General features: G+C 46.3%; 1 protein-coding gene across 1 annotated transcript in view; it reads right to left on the minus strand.

Annotated features, from left to right (window-relative positions):
• Positions 1 to 22,808, minus strand: part of LOC117003032 (serine/threonine-protein kinase PAK 3) — a 130,471-nt gene extending 107,663 nt beyond the window's left edge. The window contains exon 1 of the mRNA XM_033072638.2: positions 22,572 to 22,808. The gene's annotated coding sequence lies outside the window, so the exon portion shown is untranslated. The remainder of the gene's footprint in view (positions 1 to 22,571) is intronic.
• Between the last annotated feature and the right edge of the window lie 218 nt (positions 22,809 to 23,026).

Consider the following 23,026-nt stretch of genomic DNA (forward strand, 5'->3'; position numbering starts at 1 on the left):
TGCTCACGGAGCCTTGGGGCAGGGTCAGTCTCGGTGCTCCAAGGGGATGCTTGGCGGTGGCAGGCTGCAGAGGGGAGCGCCCGAGCAGGGGGTGCAGGGTCCCACAGCCGACCGAAGGCAGCTCCCGGTGTCGGGATGGTTTTGCAGCGGCCGTCCTCCTCCGAGAGCCGAAAGGAGCGAGAGAGCGAGCAGCTGCCCTCAGCTCTCCTTTACCTGCCCTCGATCTCGTGGTGTTCCCTCTCTGCCCCCCGCCCCGAGAAACTCCAAAAAAGAACAGGGAGCCTCCCCCTACCACTAGCCATCTTAGCATGTCAATGGGGAAAAATTCCAGAGAGAGAGGACAGGGAAAAAAAGAAAAAAAAACAACCCTCAACAGTCAGTTAAACCTCCCCTGGCTCTGGGAGCAGCCTACAGCTTCATCCTCAGGGAGTTTTGAACTGAAGGTCTGATCCAAGTGCCTTTCTACACAGGCAAATTCAGATCCAAATGATCCCCCAAAGCCATGCCCCACACCTGTGCTGGGTGATATGCAGGTGTGACAGGAGCTGCTTGGGCCCAGGCTGCCTCGGCAGCTCTTCTGATGCCATGAGTGAAAAATCCACAACCCTGAGGTCTGAGAACTTCCCTTTACCCCACTGACCAGAGGGGGTTTGCAGGAGTGGCCAGAAAACAAGGACCTGGACAAAGGAAAATGAAAATCAAACGACAATAAAACATAGAAAGATGGGAAGAAGGGAGATGTGGGATGCATGATTAATATTTTATAGTTTTCACCTCAGTTTGCTGTCCCCAAAACCCTTCAATATGGTAACAAAGGATTTATGGCCCACTCCAAAGCTACCAAGAGCAGTGGGAATTCTCTCACTGGGTTTGCAGGTTCACAAGACAGCTCATAGATGGGTTTCCCTGAGGGTGTGGGCAGGATTGCTGCCAGATCTCAGAACGCCATCCTTTTCCCCACTGGAGGGCTGGCGGCAGAACTCCCCACCAGAAGCCTCATTATAAGGTTCTCCTGGGAACAGCAGATCTTTCCCTGCGGATACTCAGGAGCATGGACTATCATCCTGATAACAAAGACATGTCTTTCTGCTTGAGACATCCTAGGCATTTCCCAGAAGTCCCTGTGTGGCTCAGAGCAGTTATCTTTCAAAGTAGTATCTTTTTAATTTGCTCAAGGACACTTTGTGGTGCCATTAAGTTTCTCTCCAGCAAACATGCTATTATACAGCTTGGAAATTTAATTAATTAAACAACATGTACAATTTCTTTCAACAGCTAATGCAGCACAGAGGAAGATGATCTGCCATGCTCTTGGTTACTTCAGTGCCACTTCCAAGAAACTCTGAAGTCTCTGGGCAGAGAAACAGCCCTGTCCTGCCCCCCTACTACACCTCTTATCACCATGCAGAATGATTCTGTGCAAAAGGAGATCCTCCCAAATAGCAAATGTGCAGCCTACAAGCCTCACAACTGACTGCCCACCACACTGTCTTTGCTTCAGAGATGCCAAAGATGTTAGCACTGGTAAAATTTTACTGTGTCCTCAAATCCCATTATGTGGTTTTCCTTGAAAATGCCTCTTGGCAGATAATTCTTATAGTCCAACCCCTTGTATGCAACAAGATCTTTCCATAGTTACTCATGGTACACGTCTCAGTTTGAATTCCCCTTTTCTTTCTCAAGATAAAATAGAGAAGGAAAGGTTTTCTAATAAAATTCTTCAGACCTTCTCTGTTTTTCTGCGAGCTTTAAAAGCAGGCAATGAAAATATGAAAAATTAGCAAACTGTAGTTAATTTTCCACATTTTTTGAGACTCTAAATACCAATTTCCATTTTATCTGCATTTGGATTTCTCATAATATTACTACAAACAAAGGGTTAAACTAAGTCACAGTTTAATCCATTCCCAATTATATTGCTGGAATGAGCTAAAAAACACAGTGAGTCTTGGAGGGGATCAATGCTTTGCTTCTATAGCAAAAACAACTCCATTCGGCAGTTTGCTAATTTGTCATCATTCATTTAAAAAGAAGCTCTGTTGGAACTGCAATATCTTTTGTTTCCCTGGAAATGCGGGGTTTGCCTTGCCTCTCCTACACAGAGTAACAGAGGAGAGAGAGCAAATCCACCTGAAGTGATCTGACAGCTCTCAGTGCTACTAATAATACTTTAATACAAGCAGCTCCCTGATTGCATCACTAGAAGAAGTCACTGATAAAGAACACCGAGAGGCAATATCCCCTGTGGAGATTGGGAGCATCAGGTAAATTCCTTCATTGTGCTCTGAAGTGCCATGGGCTTATCAGCAAGGCTGTTAGGACTGTGTTGCCTTGTCAGGAGAGTCTGGACCAGCTAGGGCAAAAGACAACTGAATCATCAGAACTGAGCCGAATGAGTAATTTAACAGAAGCCCAGTTAGTTGCACTACATTAGTCACACAGGAGGTTTTCCTCTCACTCCTGGAGCTGGTGGAGAGGACACCTGTGTAGGATCTCTGCTGGGATAACACAACTGGACCCTCACACTACAGACAACCACCAAGGCACATGTATTTAGTAGTCACCTCCATACACCTGATGAGATGAATCCAAAGAAGGCTCCATCTCTCCCAGAATTCTTCCTTGAGTTTAAACTATGCTGTAGTTCAGCAAAATGTACAGCACTGGTTTGACATAAACCCTGTCTGCAATGAGCAGGAGCAGCTTCCCTCAACCCTCTGCCAGGACTGACCCTCGCCTGAGCCACAAGGAAACCCTCTCATGCAGAGAGCAGTCCCCAGCTGTGCTCCCCACCCCCTCAGAGGGGCTGGGAAAGCAGGAAATCTTTATCGAGCTTCTGTCAACAAGCTTTCTGTCACAAACCCATATTCCAAGGACCAGGGGGAACACTAATTAAAGGAGCAAATATGCCCTGGTTTTGAATGTGCAGGAGGCTCAGGGACATAGCCCGCATTTTCAACCAGCTGGCTCGTTGTGGGGCAAACAGCTGCTTGATTTTTCAGGCTTCGTTGCATGTCCAGCCCAGCACACTGAAAGAGACTTCCACCAACACATGTGAGACTTCTCCCTCAAGCAGGCATATAAGCCATCCCTTTAAATGGGGTCAGTATTAATAAATCCACTTTAAGCCCCTTTATGCAGAAAAAAGAATACTTTTCACTTTCAGTGGACACACAGTTTCACCTGCCAGCTACCACTACTGCTGTACAGAACAGCTCTCCTTTCACTTGCAGGAAAAGAGAGTTTGTGTACCCTGCACATTCAGGAAGATCCCCAGCAAACAGAGAAAGGACTCCTACAAGAGGAGAACACATAGGTGGAGCTATCAGCTTATTTCACTGGAAAGCATGAGTAGAATTGTGGAAGGAAAGACACTTACTCAGAGTGCTCTGTTAGTGAGGTTTTGCCTTGGCATTGTTCACAGAGGGTCCTTGGGGTTTCGTGTATATATATTAATTAGAAAAATGAGCAGGGAGAACATACAGCATGCACCTACAGCAAGGACTCTCTTTACTGCTATTTACACACACACATTTCTATTGTCTTCACTCAAAAAAACAAGTACAGTAATTTCACGATTAAAAGCCACACCATTTTGACTAAAATTTTGGTCTGAATCCGGAAGTGCGGCTTATAATCAGGTGTGGCTTATATATGGACAAAGAACAAAAAGTTGCTGTTTTAGTTTGGAGGACAGGTGTCTGCTGAGAAAGGCAGGAGCCTCTCTTTGAAATGGAGAATGTAAACCCCCTCCCTCCAAATTATTAAAATTTTTAAATCAAGGGGCTTTCACATAAAGTGCCAAACCAAGAGCATTTCCTTGTTTCAGTTCTGTCTCTTCTCCTTATTATTGCCTTCTCATATAGTTACAGAGATTTGGTGCTGGCTCAGCACTCAGAATGTTGACAGCACAAAGTCCAGGTTTCACATTGCCTTCTCCAAGTTTTGGACCATGCCTGCAAAGAAAGAAATACAGCAAAGAAATTCCAAACAGAGTCCCTAATAAAGGTAATAAAATGACACATGCCTGTATTTGCTGCAGGGAAGAATAGCACTGTTTATTAAATCACTACAAACAATTAAAGCAGCAGAGGGGAGGAAGACAGCAGTATCATTTTCCAGCTCCCCAGTCCTCTGCTGCCCTCAGAAAGAGGATCATGCTTAAATCAGAATAAAAGTTCTGCCAGAAACAGCATTCCTCTGTTTCCCCAACCATTCACTAAAAGCCCTCAGTCACTCAAAAGCTTTTAAAATTGTTTCTAGTATTCACTACATGGCCAATTATTGAAAGAGCCCTGAACCTGTACATGTACATTTTTTCACATTTTTTTCACATTTTCTTCGACAATAGCTAACCAGGTGCCTTCCCCTTTTTTGTCTCCTGTTTAATCCATTTACTCTCATCCTGCATGGCACAGCACACCATGTTTCCTCAAAACCAGCCTGCACTATTTCACAATTCACCCATAAAATCCCAATCTTTTACACTTTCACCTCTTCATGCTCCCATCCACAGAGGGAGTCAAGGTCAGCCAGATGCAAATGAGGTGTTGAAGCTGAGGTGTGATGAGGCTGTGATTGCTTGATGAGAGCAGGAGGAGGAAAGGTCTTGGCTGTGCCTCAGTTTTTAAATCATCCTCAGTTGTTCAGGAAAATTAAGGACAGAGCAGTGATGCTCCTCTGACCAGCTTCCCCATGGCATCATTCCTGTCACAAAGTCAAAGACAGGCAGATCACACATTTCCTTGCTGATTCCTGCTGGGATGACAACATTGAAAAATAATAAAAACAAATGCTTATCAGGGATTTTCATTGTGTGAGCTCAGGATTCCACATGCTCTTGCAAAGGGGAAATGTTCATCACGCAAAGGATATGAGAAGGAGCCTCAAATTGTCCAAAAGCCCAGTAAAAATATTTTTTTATTTTATGGAAGCCTTCACCAAAGCTGGTCACACTTCAGACCCTTTGTACACCCATTTCCTGGGGTGCATCTACAGTGGGGTGTTCCCTCTGCTCCAGGGACCCAACACAAACCTCACAGCCCCACACAAACACAGCCCAAGGAGCTGCACCCTCCCCTCCACACCTGGGCACCTGCAACAGCCACCTCTGTGCTGATCTGAGCCTGTTTCTCCCCAAAACAAGGTGCTCAATTTATCCTCAAATAGACTGACAACAGCATTCTTGTCTTCTCCTAAAGAGCCATCATTTCACAGCTGTAATCTCCACACTGAGGCTTTATTCCCTTAAAGTGCCCAAATACACAGGCAGCATCAAGGAAGGCACTGAAGTGAGTCAAGTTTAACCCAAAAGAGCTCTCAGCTCTCTGGGAAAGCTCAGGCAAGCAACAGAGAAAGAATTAATGCTCCCATAACTGGCAACTAACAGCCACTGGGCAAGTGAAAAGTTGGTTTTAGAGAATGAAGAAAAAGCACCAAGTAATAAAAGGCGAGAAAAATCCATCACTCCAACCGGTAAATGAAGGTAAACCACTTGAAGAAACAGAGGTAGAGGGAGGGAAGAAAACCACAATTCATAGTGCAGGTGACAGCCAGAGCCCAGGGAATCAGGAAAGAGGTAAGCATGTGCTCCAAACAATAGCAGAAATGAAGGGAGATCTCTGAAGGGAACAAAAGAAAGAGGCAGACTGAAAAAAGGAAAAAATGCCTCCCCACCTTTCATTCGCTGCCCACAAGGTGTTTTGGGTTTTTTATTTAATAGTATCTTGTATATGTGGCAGAAATTCAGAAAAATAAAGGTTAGGAAAAGTATGGTTTATTGGGAACATTCCTGCACAGCAGACAAGATATATCCTTGTGCAAATTATTCCATGCAGCACTCACATCTTCAATTGCTTCTTTTCCCCTTCCTGGGGAAGCAGAATTGCTTTATTTACTCCAAGCCATGTTTTTTCCCTCCCTAGCAAAGAACCAGTTCCCATCTTGGCAAGTGCTCACTGGTTTACTTAATGCTCATCCCACCCATGCTAAGGAGAGTGGGACAGGTTAATTTATCACTTATTACAATGATTAACTTGCCCAGCTGCCAGGTTCAAGAGCCCCAGAGTGCCCCAGGGTGTACAGGATCACAGAAGGAAAAGCTCCATTGGATGAAGCTGCTGCCACACTGGCCCTTTTTGCCTGTCAAACACACTCAGCTGCTCTTGCACTGCTCTGTGAAAATTCCCCATAAAATACAAGTGAAAATTCCTCATCACCTGTGAGAAAGCACAGCTGGGTTCTGCTCAGGGCATTTCAAATTATGTGGGGTCTTTGTGACCTCCCCTTGCAAAGGCAGCATCTCAGGAAAACCAAAAGTTTCTTTCCGTGGATAGGTTGGGTTGGGCTGGGTTGGGTTGCGTTGGAAGGGACCTTAAAGCCCCTCTTGTTCCAACTCTCACCACACTCAGGACACCTTCCCCTAGACCAGGGTGCTCCAAGCCCCATCCAACCTGGCCTTGAACACTTCCAAGGCTGCGACAATCACAGCTTCTCTGGAACTTGTTTTGTTCCTCCCAGATCTCAAATCACACCAAACTTAGCAGCCTCACAGATAGATTTCTATTCAACATCTATATTTTTCTAGGAAAGAAATATGGCAAACCTTGTTTGCATCTGACTTTGCAAAATCCACAGGAACTCTGCAGAAAGGGCTGCCACCCACTTTTCTTACTTTTCCCCTTTGGTGGAACATTTTCATTCTGTTGTTGTTTGGAGCAGTATTTTAATATCTGAGGCTGCTTAAAAAATAGTACAGCGAGATACCAGGGGGTGAGGGGTGGAAAACTGAGCTCCTGCATATCCAGTGTTTCTGTTGTTGGAAATCTTAAATCCCACCTCTCTGGTGGGATGAAATAGGTGCTACTAATCCAATTTCTAAAGTATCATGCATCAAGCTGACATTATTTTAAGACTTTTTTAAAAAGACAATTTAAACAAACTTCTGCTCCTTTCCATTTTCTCTGTTCCACAGGAGAGAAAGATTGTTTTGGGAACAATGTTTTCAGGACTCTAAAAAGAATATAAAAAGTGTTCTGCCACACTCTCAGCTGCTACAGCACCAAAAATCACTGTCTGTCTTTGCACACAGAGTCACAATTGTGCTGGGATTTCTACCACACCACAGGACAGTCATTTTTTGTTTTTCTCCTGGAAATAACTACAGCACTTCTGGGTAGCAAGGCAAACCTGAGCCTCTTTTGACGGCCCTTGAAACTGGACATGTGCAATGAGGCACACAAAGCCAGAGGCCAGCTGAACCTGTGATCTCTGAACGAGTCTTCACATTCTGCCCAGGAAGATGAATGGGAATCACAGTTTTGCCAGGGAAACTGCATCTGCTGGGAATGTGGTGTAGAAAATGTGCTTTCTGCTCCTCTCAGAGCCTAAATTCCTACACATTTCTTGTAAGTCTTTCTTGGATCATGTTCAACTGAGTGACAGTGAAGTAAAATGGCAATGCAGGAATAAATTTTCCTGTACACAATATCCTCCATCCACGTGGATGGTTACTCACTGGCACACAGGAGTAAGGAAGGAACCCAAATGCATCATTCCACATAAAGTCAGATATTTTGAGAGATGAACAAATCTCACAGAAATATGGAAACCTCCCCTGAAAACCCAGTTGAGGGAGAGCCTGGGCTATTTTGTGGCATGAAGATGCTCAGGATCTTCCACAGATGCTCAGCAGGCAGCAGGATTGTGCCTGAATCTCGCTCTGGAAATGCCAGTGGCTCAACTGGGAGCGGTGGGGATGATTCCCATTGCACTGAGAGGGGCCACAGTCCTGCAAGGCTCTTCCACCAGGAGCAAACAGCAGCCTGGAGGGTGGGGAATGCTGGATCTGTACCACTGTGCTCATCCTTCACCTTAATGTGGAGCTGCCCCCAAAGTTGCCATGGGTCACTTTTATGTTTCTCCTGTTGGGTATATTTTGGAGCAGCTGTTATATGTGGCTTTTGATGGTGATCCTGTGGGAAGCAGCCATTTGCCTGCTGTGATATCCTCACAACTAATACCAACTCCTCATTCCCTTTGGTTTTATTTGGGGTTTTTTGTCTGTTTGTTTGATTGGCTTGTGTGGTTTTGTCTGTTTGGGGTTTTGTCTGTTTTGGTTTGATATTTTTGTTTGCATTTTTATAAATTATTGGTGAAGTTGGTACAGCCAAACTCAAGAAAACATAAAACAGGCTTGACTTTCCAGAAATTACTTCTGACTGGGTTTAGCTGCACCCCCATGCTCAGGATCACCAGTATATTTGCAGGTTTTGCTCTGCATCATCAGCCTGCCCAGACTCTGCTAGGTGTTTCACAAATGGATATTGTGCCAAACTTCCTTTCAAACACCAAAACCTAGCAGAGCACGAAAGAAAAGTATTCACTACTTAGAGCCAGTATGACCCCACCTTCCCCATCACTGTTATTAATTTTGTACATTAAGAGACAAAGCTGGGTCTAAAGCCTCCATCTCTCAGTTCCTGATGCTCTTGCTGCCCTTCAGCCTGACTCCCACTGATTGGACTGGCTGTGTGGGGCTGGGGATGCTCAGCCTGGAAAGAGAAGCTGTGCAGGACTTGAAGGGTCCCACAGGAAAGATGGGAACAGAGAGTTCAACGGCCCTGTGGTGGGAGGAGAAGGGGGATGGCTTTCAGCCTCAGGAGGTGGATGTAAGTGGGATCTCTTTTACACTGAGGGTGCTGGGGCACTGGCCCAGGCTGTACAGGGAGGCTGTGGCTGCCCCATCCTTGGCAGCATCCCAGGCCAGGTGGGAACAGGCTCAGAGCAGCATGGTCTGGGGGAACACTGCTCAGGCTGAAACAAGATGATCTCCAGAGCCCCAAGCACTCAGGGATTCCATAATTCTCTGGTCTCCAACATCCACGTGAGATGGAGCCCTGGGCATTGTGATGTCTGGGCCAGGCTTCCATGTGCAGCTGCAGCTCCCAGCGCAGAGCCCAGCTCAGGCATTGGCCGCTGTGCCAGCACACCGTGCGCCCTGCTCCTCGAGTGCTCCTGTGGCCTTGCTTCTGCTCGCTCCCCGACACCCCAGCGCTCCTGAAAACTCTCCATTGGCTGAATTCAGCCACCCATTGCTGCAGGATGCGTGCATCTGTGCCAGAGGTACGGTGCTATTCCATGGAGCTGGACACCCCCCAGCTGCCTGCGTGGGATGGAGCCCTGGGGCCAAAAGGGACCCCACTCCGAGGTTCTGTCATCTCTGCAGGCTGTCGCAGTCAGAGTGGAAGTGATGGAGGTGGACAAACAGATTGATGCAAAGAAGAAGATGGAAGTGAAGGGAGAAGAGATCGCAAAGAAAGTGATGAAGGTGGATATACAGATTCATGTAGGGAAATACATGGAAGTGGAAGGAGGAAAGACTGGAGAGGGAAAGATGAAAGTGGATGAGGAGGTGGAAGAGATGGAAGTGGATGAGAAGGAGGAGGAGGTGGAAGAGATGGAAGTGGATGAGGAAGAGGAGGTGGAAGAGATGGAAGTGGATGAGAAGGAGGAGACGGTCGAAGAGATGGAAGTGGACATGGAAGAGTACATTGAAGACATGGAGATTGATGAGAAAGATGAAGTGGAGGACATGGTCTTGGGATGAAGAGCAATGCCAGCAGCATCACAGGCATGTGCTCCCCACAGGCAGAGCGAGTCCCCTGCTGCCAGGCTGGGGCTGGGCTGGGTGCTCCCTGCTCAGGGTCACGCTGGCCCATGCACTGCATTCTGCTGGCCATCCCCAACCTGTCCTGTGCTTCCTCTGGGCCACACAAGCCCCGTTCCAGCGCCTGGGTCCTGGCCCCCAGCCCCAGCCAGGCTCAGTGCTGCCTGGGGGCACAGGGAACAGCTCTCTGTGCCTGACTGCAGTGTCCTTTGCTTTTCTTCCAGGACTGGCAGAGCTCCCGGACAGAGATGCCACCTTTTTGTACATACGTTTTAGAGTTCCTTGTTGTCTTCAGGATATAGGTTTTAGGGCTTCTTTTTGCCTTCAAACATATTTCATACTTTTTTTAGATAGGTTTTTATCTAAATAAGTTCTATAGATTGTTGTTCTTACAAATATTTTTACAATGTAAATACGTTCTCTAGTTCATTGTTGTTGCTGTTCTTCTTAAATAAACAATATTTTTACTTTTTCACACGCCAGTTGTCTGTGTATTTGCTTTGGGGACAAGCACCATTTGCAAAGTTGTGGTTTCCACTTGCTCCAGGGTCCCAGGGCTGGAGGGCTCCTGTGCACAGAGGGGTCCCACTGGCAGAGGTCATCCTCTCCTTGCAGTTTCTCTGGACACACTTGGTGTCTGTAGGGGCAAGCCCCAGTGGCTCCTGTCCCATGGGCCACTGAAAAGACCCTCTGCTTAATACTCAGCATTGCTTAACAGAGAGCAAATGTACATCTAGCTGCATTTCTGGACTTGCCTTTGGGGGAAGAACTTTCCACTATTGCAGGTGTCTCCTAAGTGGTTCCAGAGGGAGAGGGGTGGAAGAAGAGCAGTAGTAATTCGTGCTGGCAGGTAAGTGTCATCTTGTCCTGTCAGTGCAAGGACTTGACATTCATCACAAGAGTTAGAATGACTGAAAGGAGGAAGACAAACATTACAGTGAAACACTATATAAACATTTTACACTGCGTTCATGATGGATATTTATAGCTAGAGTAGGGACAAGACTGTAAAAGTATTATTTTAAAATGTTCTCTAATACCTAATTTATTCTTCTCCAATTCCATTGGGGTGGTCTACAGAAAAAACCTACAAAAGCACTGCAGTGTATAAAGTGTTCTGTAAAAACATTAACATTTTTTGCTGGCAAATCTGCTCTCCATGATATTTCTCATCTTTCACTCCTCAATTCCCAAGATACTAGAATTTCCTCAGTTCTGTGGTTACCTAGAGTTTTCTCATGGAGACAAGCCTTGAACACATAATGAAGAAAACAAACAACTATCAAAAATCCCCTAAAAACCACCCTTCAGCTTATTATTCCCTTGTTCTTCCTGTACAGGCTCAGAGCCAAAGACACTTCAGCCACCGCTGGGGAGATCAGTGGTAAACATTGTTAGCTCTTAGCAGTCAGCAGAGGAAAAAACTTAAAATAAACAGGTCTTCAAGGTATAATTTCTCCCCTGATAAATATTAAATATAGGGGCAAAGCCAACAGATCTCTTTATTTCCCCTTCATTAATTAATAATATAAGCACTAATCTGAAAATGAAAATGGACAGTTTCTTTGACCTTAGCCCCACTAAACAAGCAGAAGGTTCCTGCCCCATTTGTCACATGCTGCCATGATTTGCAGGTGGTGTGGCAGAAATGAAATCCCACACTCTGATGAAACCTCATGTCCAGTGCACTCTGTGCTGGACAATGGCCTGGGCAGACACTTGTCTGAAGTGCCTTTCTGGATATGCAAGAGGAGGATATTCCATTTCAGTTCTTGAAGCTAGGAGTCCCAGTGAAATTGTCATTAAAGACCTGTCAGGCCAAAATGTGCTGCACTTACAGAGCTTTTGTATGATTTTCCTCTAGCTGACTCTAAAGAGTGAGGATGATGCATAGCATCCTTTTTTATAGAGATCTCAAAGAGGTAAATAAAAACAGTTTTCTATGTGGAAGATGCAAAGTGCAGGTAGATTAAGTGAAAAATCCAGTCTCTCACAGCAGGGTAAGAGAAGAATTGGGGACAGAATCCAAATCAGCTGATAATAGTCCTGTGACCTCAGCAGTAAATTGAGACCTTCCTGTACTTACAGCCTCTTTCTCAGAAAAGTTTGTCCTGCCAAGGTGTACTCCAAAGACTACCACTGGTCTGGGAGTCCTGCTGCAGGAACTTGTGTGGATGAGCAGAGAAGGCCACTTCAGTAACAGCCTTTCCAGGGCTTCTTCCAGAGCTCAGCACTCTTACTGACTTGTTTGGTTTTGGGCTCTTCCTAACTTCTAATTTAATCTGAAGTCTGTGACTCATTGTTACTCAGCAATAAACTGTTTTCCTTAAAACAGCTTAATCAAACTTTGATGAGGCCCTTGAGCAATGGGAAGATTGGTTAGATACTTTAAAGGTTAGGTGTAGAGCAAAACTGAAGATCAGGGCATAAACTCCTATTGAGTTCAGTAGAATATGAACTGGTATTTCCATACATATGTTTCCCCACTGCTCTAGCCCATATTTTTATGTATTTGTGTAACTACCACAGCATCCTGAAAGAGGGAAATGCTTTGCTTAGCTCCATGCCCTACACGTTGTGAACTAGTTAGCAAGGCATAAAAGCTGCAGTGATGCAGGCTCTGTGCTGCCCATCAGCCCTGTGCTGCATGTTCACCCACAGGTGGGATGAAATGGATGGTTTGGATGGCAAGGGCTGGGAGGTGGGCAAGGAAGAGAGTTGGTCCTGCAGGCATTCAGGAGTGACCCCTGTGTGTGAAATAGAAGCTCTCAGCAATGTTTAACTGATGGTGCAGACTTGAATGCCCCACTTGAATACCTATGTCCTCAGCAATGCTTGCTTTCTTACTCCCCAAAATCTTCAGCAGTGAGGATGCTGCATCCCTAGGTAGCCTGTTGTAGAATTTACTATCACTGCTGCTGGAAAGTGTACTTAAATTGATAAGGACAAACTTGGGAAAAACACACTAATCTGTGTGCTGATCTGTGAAGGCAAAAAATGAGCTAAAATGCAGGGAAATTAACTGAGCAGCAAGTATGGTCTTATACTGACACCTGAGCCAAGGACAAGTCACATCAGGCAAGAACAGCAGAGCAGGTGACCTTCAGACCTACTTTAATATTGCAGTCCTTACGCTACCACAAAAACAAAACATTCACACCAACCACCAGAGAGCAGGTCAATTTTTCCAGTGATCCTCTGTATTTCTATGTAAGAGACATTGTTTTGTTATTGCTCTCTGCTAACCTATGCATAAATCAGCCATTAAGGACTAGAACAGCAATTGTTACTGAAAATTCCATCAGTGTTTCACTGGTTTTTTAATACACCACTATGTGTACATCAAAGTACATTAACCTGCTTGAACCTATTGGAAAATATTTTATTAACAAACTCCATATCACCTAACAACAACATAAGAGAAATTTGAGCAGTCAGTGGTCCAGGACTTGGGAGGGATGGCAAAAATTAAATACAAATTTCTCAACTTCAGAACTTCTAAATGGTGTACCTAGGAGTGAGCATTATCCATTATTTCACCTACAAAGGTGTTTTTATCTCCTACACACTTTAATTTCTGTTTTGCTTTGACTGACACATGTTCATACAGTCACAGAAACACAGAATAGCCTGAGTTGAAAGGAACCCACAAGGATCAACAAGTCCAACTTGATGGCCCTGCCCAGGACAACCCCAGTAATCCCACCATGTGTCTGAGAATGTTTTCCAAATGCTTCTTGAGCTCTGTCAGGCTGGTGCTGTGACCACTTCCCTGAGGAGCCTGTTCCAGTGCCCACCCCCAGTGAAGAACCTCTTCCTAATATCCAGCCTAAAGCTCCCCAACACAGCTTCATGCTGTTCCAAAGCCCTTGTTTATGAGGCCTAGTGACATGTGAGGCCGGTGCAGATGATCTATACATTCCCTTTTTCTTTCCCTTTCCCACAGAAATTATTAACTTTCACAGTGTTTGATGCCTTGCAGATACTGCTGCCACTTGATGGTACCCAAGGTTCAAAATTTGGGAAACTGCTGCCACTGCTCAGTGACTTTGCTTGGGGCACAGTTGGTGTCAGGGAAGGAAATGTCTTAGCACTACACAAATATGATGGGATGGATCCACCCCAAAATCAAATTAATCCCTTAGGGAAAAACATGTCAACAGATGGGTTTCATTACTGAAAGTGCAAGAACCTCCTAGAAAACCTCACAGGCAGAAAAGGGGACACATGAATTCAGCACTTCATCCAGTCCAGTGACACGGCCCACAGCCTGTCACAGAATGCTGCATTCAAAGGCAGGATTTAGGAGACAGGTTCATTACAAGGCCACAGCTGTGACAATCTTAACTTCACATCACAGTAAACCAAATGGAAGATCTTAGCCTTAGGAAGCCTGCCTGTAATGAAAAGCAGTTTTTAAAACACCCTTTTTACATCTCTTTTATCCTCACTCTCTCTATATATCAACCTATTTATGTATATACTTCTACCAACCAAGAAGGTTTAGAAGACAGAATCAGCCCCTTCCAAGATGTGTATAGGGAAAGGTAACAGACACAAACTGAAACATGGGGAATTCTGATTAGAATTTTTTCTCATGAGGATGATCAAACACTGAAATGGCATCAGAGGGGTTGCAGGATCTCTGTTTTGGAGATATTGCGAATTTAACTGAGCCAAGCCCTGAGGAACCTGCTAAAAACTGGTCCTGCTTTCAGCAGCAGGTTGGACTATATCAACCCCAAAAGCCACATCCATCCTAAATTATTTTGTGATTTTCTTGGGTAAATTTGGAACCAGAATGTAGATCCTTACTAAATATTAATATATTTCTATAACACTTAAACTGACCCTCTGCACTGATCAAGAATAGAGACAGGCTGCCAGTGCTCAGCTAAAAGGAATAATGGCACTGCCCACAAAATACCCACAAGGGCCAGCACCCACAGCACAGAGCTCTATACTCAGAAACCTCCTCCAGTGCATTCAATGAACACCTCATCCACCATGGACTCAGTGTGTCCTGAGAGATTCTACACATACCCTGCTGTGCTCAACAGACATGTGACTACAGACCCCTGGCTCCATAGTGAAACCTTCTAGAAACAGAGATTACTGGGGAATTAAAAAACAAACAAATAAAACCATAGGATCTCAAAATGTATCTTATTCTATCTGAAGGGGGAAGGCTTCAACCAGAAGGATAATTTCAAGGGACTCAAGAGAGCAGTGTGAGAGACTGAGAGTGTTTACATATAACTGAAATAGTTACGACCTGATGATTTCAAGTGGTATCTACTGATGCCCAAAAGTATTTTTGGGCCAATACTTTCTTCACTGACTATTTTAATGTAGTTGTTTGCCAACTACTGACAATCTGTTTTGAAATATCAAGAAACATGAAATCTGGAGGTGCATCAGTGTGCGAGCATCCACTCCAAAACTCCTGTGAAAATAACAGGAAAGATGGGAACAGAGAGTTCAATGGCCCTGTGGTGGGAGGAGAAGGGGGATGGCTTTCAGCCTCAGGAGGTGGATGTAAGTGGGATCTCTTTTACACTGAGGGTGCTGGGGCACTGGCCCAGGCTGTACAGGGAGGCTGTGGCTGCCCCAGCCTTGGCAGCATCCCAGGCCAGGTGGGAACAGGGCTCTGAGCAGCATGGTCTGGGGGAACACTGCTCAGGCTGAAACAAGATGATCTCCAGGGCCCCAAGCACCCAGGGCTTCCATAATTCTCTGGTCTCCAACATCCACGTGAGATGGAGCCCTGGGCATTGTGATGTCTGGGCCAGGCTTCCATGTGCAGCTGCAGCTCCCAGCGCAGAGCCCAGCTCAGGCATTGGCCACTGTGCCAGCACACCGTGCGCCCTGCTCCTCGAGTGCTCCTGTGGCCTTGCTTCTGCTCACTCCCCGACACCCCAGCGCTCCTGAAAACTCTCTACTGGCTGAATTCAGCCACCCATTGCTGCAGGATGCGTGCATCTGTGCCAGAGGTACGGTGCTATTCCATGGAGCTGGACACCCCCCAGCTGCCTGCGTGGGATGGAGCCCTGGGGGCAAAAGGGACCCCACTCCGAGGTTCTGTCATCTCTGCAGGCTGTCGCAGTCAGAGTGGAAGTGATGGAGGTGGACAAACAGATTGATGCAAAGAAGAAGATGGAAGTGAAGGGAGAAGAGATTGCAAAGAAAGTGATGAAGGTGAATATACAGATTCATGTAGGGAAATATATGGAAGTGGAAGGAGGAAAGACTGAAGAGGGAAAGATGAAAGTGGATGAGGAGGTGGAAGAGATGGAAGTGGATGAGAAGGAGGAAGAGGTGGAAGAGATGGAAGTGGATGAGGAAGAGGAGGAGGAAGAGATGGAAGTGGATGAGAAGGAGGAGACGGTCGAAGAGATGGAAGTGGACATGGAAGAGTACATTGAAGACATGGAGATTGATGAGAAAGATGAAGTGGAGGACATGGTCTTGGGATGAGGAGCAATGCCAGCAGCATCACAGGCACGTGCTCCCCACAGGCAGAGCGAGTCCCCTGCTGCCAGGCTGGGGCTGGGCTGGGTGCTCCCTGCTCAGGGTCACGCTGGCCCATGCACTGCATTCTGCTGGCCATCCCCAACCTGTCCTGTGCTTCCTCTGGGCCACACAAGCCCCGTTCCAGTGCCTGGGTCCTGGCCCCCAGCCCCAGCCAGGCTCAGTGCTGCCTGGGGGCACAGGGAACAGCTCTCTGTGCCTGACTGCAGTGTCCTTTGCTTTTCTTCCAGGACTGGCAGAGCTCCCGGACAGAGATGCCACCTTTTTGTACATACGTTTTAGAGTTCCTTGTTGTCTTCAGGATATAGGTTTTAGGGCTTCTTTTTGTCTTCAAACATATTTCATACTTTTTTAAGATAGGTTTTTATCTAAATATGTTCTATAGATCGTTGTTGTTACAAATATTTTTACAATGTAAATACGTTCTCTAGTTCATTGTTGTTGCTGTTCTTCTTAAATAAACAACATTTTTACTTTTTCACATGCCAGTTGTCTGTGTATTTGCTTTGGGGACAGGCACCATTTGCAAAGTTGTGGTTTCCACTTGCTCCAGGGTCCCAGGGCTGGAGGGTTCCTGTGCACAGAGGGGTCCCACTGGCAGAGGTCATCCTCTCCTTGCAGTTTCTCTGGACACACTTGGTGTCTGTAGGGACAAGTCCCAGTGGCTCCTGTCCCATGGGATCCCATGGGAGCAGGGCTGAGCCAGCCTGGTCCTGCAGAGCCTCATCCATGGCTCCTCCCTGGGCAGCCCCAGGGCTATCGAGGGTGCACTGGGCTCTGCCAACCCCTGAGGGGCTGGAGCCAGCCTGGAGGGATCCTCAGCCCTGCATGGACCAAGTTTTCCTTTGGAAACCCCCTCTGCCACCAGACTCTGGTACAAACACAACACAAATCCATCCTCCTAGTTAAAGGCATGACATTAACTGGCCCAAATTTGTCCCTTGGACTTTCTAGCACAGCGAATGTCAGCGCTTGTAATCCCTGTTCTGCACTCCCTGCTCGGGCACCAAAACATATGAACCTGCCAGAACATCTTTAATTAGCACCAACCTGCAGAGAGCTACGGAGGAGAACCTGCCCCCAGCCACACAGAGAAATACTTGACATTGATAGTCTGGGGCAGAGCTGAAACTAAAGTATTGTAATGCCAAGAGAGTGGATTTTTTATTGCTGAGTTAATTCTCCAAGAACAACAATGAAAGCTTTTGGTCTCCTCACCTGCCATAGATGTGTATTGCCAAGGTTTGCTTTATGGGTTATGACTGATTTTTATTAATCTGTTCAGAACTCTGATGCTGCTCCTGGCTAAGGTGCAGAGATGGTATTTCAGAGCCAGATGAGCTCAGCACAGCTTGTGCACAGAATTTCCAGACCCAGACATTCAGCCCATGCAAACTGATACTTTTTCATCTCTGTGCAAAGATCATTATTAGGACATCCCTGATGTACCACACTCTTTAGAGCTGTCCCTTCTATGCAGCTCTCCCCAGTCACTTCAGTGTGTGAGCATCCACTCCAAAACCTCTGTGAAAATAACCCTCAGGGATGGGAATTGGCCAGAGAAGCAGTTTGAAGCCAGCTAAGACAAGAATAAATATTCATGGCAGCTAAGGATTTTGCATTTAATACCATTCTGTAAATATTCAGATTTCCCTGGATTTTGGAGAGTAAACCCAGTTTTAAAGATAAAACCACACAACAGCATTCAAATAACATTACAACTGCTGGTAAGTGTTTTAGGGGAGGTGTTACCCTGGTTTTTATAGACCAAGATGAAATCTCAGAAATTTAAACATCTACATCAGACAACAAATGCAGAAATGTTCATGCTCTGTATCACTGCTGCCTATGGCAGAGGGATCACTCTCTCTGTACCATACTATTCACCATGCTGTACTTCTACCTTTCAGAATTGTACTGCATTCACAGGTAAAGCACCTCTCACTTATTTTGACATCTTTGCATTGAATATTATAATCCCAAGCTAATATTTTACTACTTTTACTCCTACCCATTTGTCTCTGTGCTACGGCAAATGTTTCTGTGCTCACAGTTGAGTGTAGCCAACTCTGAAGTGATGACTACCTTCACAAGACTCAGTTTACAGGGAAGATACACAGCTGAATTAAAGTTAACCATGCTATTGCAGCTGTCAACCGTGTTACAGCAGCAGATCTACATAACTGGGTAGCACTTTCCTCTCCAGCTGACCAAGAAGGCAAGAACTGCACCCTGTCCCCACCACAAATTCAGTCACATCACAGGCAGACAAGAACTCGAATAAATTATTCAAAGGTGTCGTTAGGATACTGCTGGGAACCAAGACAGCAGCCTTATTCTCAGGCTGCTCAAGGATAAGAAATTATAACAATGACTAAACACCTGCTGGAGACATGAGACACGTGGTATTTTCATAGAAGCATATTTTAAAGAGGTGTTGCCTTCCTCACACCAATTAGGTTGTGTCTGGGTCTCTCTCCATGAACTGTTCTATGTAAGTGTGGTGTTTCTTTAAATAAAGGGCTTTTTATTCTCCATTGCATGAAAGGAACTTGTTGCTATATCCTTTTAGCCGTTTGCATAGCTCAAAATGTAACAATTGGAGGCTCTACCGAGATCGATACTTGAGTGAACTGAGACTGCAGTTAGCCATTGCTGCCGACAGGACAGCACCGGCTTAAACTCGGAGCTGAGCTCTGCTGGAACAGGACGGACCCATCGAGGCTGTTAACAGCCAGGACTACTGTCCGAGCTAGGCTTTTGCTAGCCAGAGCCGTGCTGAGAGCAGACTGAATCACCCAGAGACCGGGACTGTGAACAGGCTTGCTTCAAGTTCAGGTTGTTGCTGCTGACCTGACAGCCGGATGATCTTTCTACAAGCTGGACTGTTTTGAAGTCAGAACTGCTTTGGAAAGCTGAACTGTTTTACAATGTATTAGGATGGCGATGGATTTTAGTTCGAGAGCCAGTGGAAGATTTTATTATTGTATTAGACATAGTGCCTTGGTGGTGGATTTCTTGAAATGAAGGTCAGCGAATTTGGAAATTTCCCAGGTTAGAATTCACAGGTCTCCTGCATGTATTGATCTCCTTTGCATGGGGCCCCACAATGGAGTACAGTACACCTCACTTTTTTTCAAAAATATTTTCCAAAATGGGAACATGTCATTAGGATACTGCTGGGAACCAAGAAAGCAGCCTTCTTCTCAGAAAAAGAGAACTACTAACAATGATTAAACACCTGCTGGAAACGTGAGAGACGTGATATTTTCATAAAAGCATATTTTAAAGAGGTGTTGCCTTCCTCACACCAATCAGGTTGTGTCTGGGTATTGCTCCACAAACTGTTCTATGTAAGTGTGGTGTTTCTTTAAATAAAGGGCTTTTTACTTCTCCATTACAGTAAGGAACTTACTGCTGCATTCTTTTAGCTGCTCGCATAGCCCAAAATGCAACACAAAGGGAAGCAGAATCAAAGATTATTTCCCTCCCTCTGCAGAATAACAAGAATAACTGTATTCTACAGCGTGTTATAAAAACTCTTCACAACTAACCACACCACGAGACACTTACACCCCACCTGGATGCTACGTGAGGCTATGACTGCAGGACCACTGAGATATAAGTTAAGAGCTTGATTTGCATGCTTCAGACCATGAATTTAAACTGTTTTCAATGCACTTTCAGACTTCGTGAAAGGAAATGAGCAAGATGACAGATGGACCAGTTGTGGTTTTTTTTCCATGTAACAGATCTCAGACTGCTTTAGTTCACTGCGTCTCATTCCTTCTGTGCCATACCTTCATTTCTGGATAACTCTTTAGACTGAACACTCACATTTTCTCTTCCTTCTTGTGACCATAGTTCCTTTAAAAGGTTCAGAAAGGAGGGGAAGTATCTCCTAAACATTTCTAGCTGTCATACTTCTGGCTATAGGAATGGAATTGCAAGGGGAAGTGCAGGCACAGGGCAATAATAGGGTTTTTCCCCTCCAGTCTTTCACTGGTCTTAAGCAAATCACTTCCCTTATACATTGCTATACATTAAAGTAATATTAAATTGTGCAAGCTTCTGGTAGGATTCCCAAAGTACAATGCTCAGCAACCAGTGTACAGGTTTGAGGCATCAAAGCACTCTGGAATTCAAGGTGTTCAGCTCTCTTAGACATCAAACACAAATTTAAAATGAATGAAGATAAATATAAACAGAATCAGCACATTTATGATCCTAGTTAAGAACTCATCTTCAATATCAGAGCTATTGGAATAGCCCTACCCATTCAGCTTGTCACACTCTCTACCTTATAAAAGTATACCAGAGATCACAGCAGCCAGTAACATTTATTTTCTCATTTAATATATACTTATCCTAACCTGAATCTTTGCATGATCCTGAGAATTTTCACTCCAGTGAAAATGACTTGAAGACACACAGACCACAGGTATCACCTCTGTGAAGAAAACTATTTAAAAGTAGGGGTGCAATAGTTTACTAGAGCAGTTACTTTTAAAAAATAATGGAAAAAGAGTATTAGAGCTGCAAGTAAGTCATCCCTGCTGGGACTTCTGCCAGTGTTACAGACTTTGCTGCAGCAAAGTTTTTACAAGATCTCAGTTCCCACTATCTTTGAAGCACAGAGTATGCCCAGTCTTCCAAGAGAGAAAACCTGAATGGTGCACTGAAGTGACAGTAACAGGAAAGAGGGGAGCTCTGCACCTGACTGTCTTAGGTTGCAACACAAGGTGTGACCAAAAGTATTCTGTCACCACCTGCTGAAACCAGGTGGGGCAGTGATCCTTATCTCCATGGGAGATATCCTGCTAATGGGCCAGCTGTTAAAACCAGGTGGGGCAGTCATCTTTATCTTTTTCACAACCCAGCCTTCCTCTAGGAAGATATTGTCTGCTAATGGGCCATTAAGTTCTACTGTATGATTGATAAAATTACATCATGCCATGGGGAGATGCTCCAGCCAGGGGGAAGAGCCAAGCCTTTCCTACCTAGATAAAAACTGAGATTTGCAACACCAAAGCAGCCTTCTTTCCACTGGATTCCAGAGGAAAACCGGACCTTTCCACATCATCACTGGACCTTGGGAGGAAAACTGCATCCTTCTACAGGACCACTGCTTCAACTGAATCATCTGTCACTGCAGGAGGATGCAGCCACCATTTAATGGGACTGCTACCAACACCCTGACTGACAGGGTGTCAGGTTGTACTCTGACTTTGTCAGGGTTTTGTGTTTGTTCTTTGTAACACTGTATTTCTATTTTAATTTTCCTAGTAAAGAACTGTTATTCCTATTTCCCATACCTTTGCCTGAGAGCCCCATAATTTCAAAGTTATAATAATTTGGAGGGAGGGGGTTTACATTCTCAATTTCAAACAGAGGCTCCTGCCTTTCTTAGGAGACACCTGTCCTCCAAACTAGGATGCTGACCCAAGGGGAAGCTGACCAATTAAACCTTCTGTCTTGTTTCAGTAGAAGTCCACAGTGCTCCTCTCCACTTCCAGTATTGTATTTACCATTACCAATCTGTTAAAGTGCTTCCTCAGCCAGTTGATCGTGATCCCTTAAACTAGGGATGCAAAGCGGGAATGGCTAGACAGGCAGATGGATTATGTCACTGGCAAAATGAGGAGTTTTATGCTGTGATTGGCTTCAAAGGCAGCCCATTCCAATTACTGTCTTCCTGTGAGTGTGGAAGTGAGTTGCGCAAAGACACTCAAGACCATGCCGCTGAGCCTCCAGATTAAAAATAACAAGTTAAAAGTTGGGAAATGTTAAATATGTGAAAAGCAACGATCTTAAGATATTTGAATGGCAAGTCACTGAAGGTGCATCTGGCATGGGAAAAGCACTCAACTTGGCCCAACGGGCAAGCAGCCTGACTCGCTGGTGGCTCACACGAGGAGGCTGCGGAGCCCTTGGCCTCCCCTCCGTTCCCGACCCCCGCCAGGCTCCCTGTGCCTGCTGCAGCGCCAGCCGGCAGAGCGGCACCCCGCTCCTGCGGCACCCCGCTCCTGCGGCACCCGCAAGCCGCAGAAGCCAGGCCCAAAGGCACCGCCAGGCACATGCCGCAGCCCTCTCCATGCAGCCAGCTCCCTGAAGCCTCAAATAACCAGACCCCCAGCAGGCGGACGGGTGGGGCCGGTTAGAACGCACAGGTTTGGGAGTTGCCCAAACGAGCCGGGTGCTGACAAAGAGCTCGGGTCTCTCCCGGCCCCCCGCCAGCTGCAGCCCCGCACGGAGCCCCGGCTGGGCTTTGATGCTCGGCTGGCTGCAGGGGGGGCCGCGGGCGGCCAGGACCCCGCCCAGGGCACACCCTGGTGCCAGGCTCGCTAGGTACAAAGGCAAAGAAAGCACAGACCTTCTCCCTGGCCTCTCGGCGGGGCGGCTGCGCTTGTCCTGCCGGCCGCGGTGCCGGCGGGGAGCTGGGGCCGGCCGCGGTGCCTCACCGGCTCCACATCGATCCGCCCGCCGGCAGCCTCGCTGCTCTGCTCTCCACCCCCTCCTTCCAGGGGGACAAAAACGGGGCTGGGGAGGGCACACACGACCTTCCTATTATTATTCTTCTAATATATTCTGGGGGCTTGTGGTTCCTGCAGCCAGGCGGAAGTGAACCCGCTTTCGCCCCCCTCCTCCTTCCGCGATGCTCCGGGCCTGGACGCGGCCGGCACCAACAATCCAGGCTCCGGGCCCAACAGCCCGGGCTCTGGCCCCAACAGTCCGGGCTCCGGCCCCAACCGCCCGGGCTCCGGCCCCAACAGCTCGGGCTCCGGCCCCAACAGCCCGGGCTCCGGCCTCGGGGCCCGGCTGCTCGCA

The sequence above is a fragment of the Catharus ustulatus genome, chromosome 14, assembly GCF_009819885.2.
Source record: "Catharus ustulatus isolate bCatUst1 chromosome 14, bCatUst1.pri.v2, whole genome shotgun sequence".
In the NCBI taxonomy this organism is placed as follows: Eukaryota; Metazoa; Chordata; class Aves; order Passeriformes; family Turdidae; genus Catharus; species Catharus ustulatus.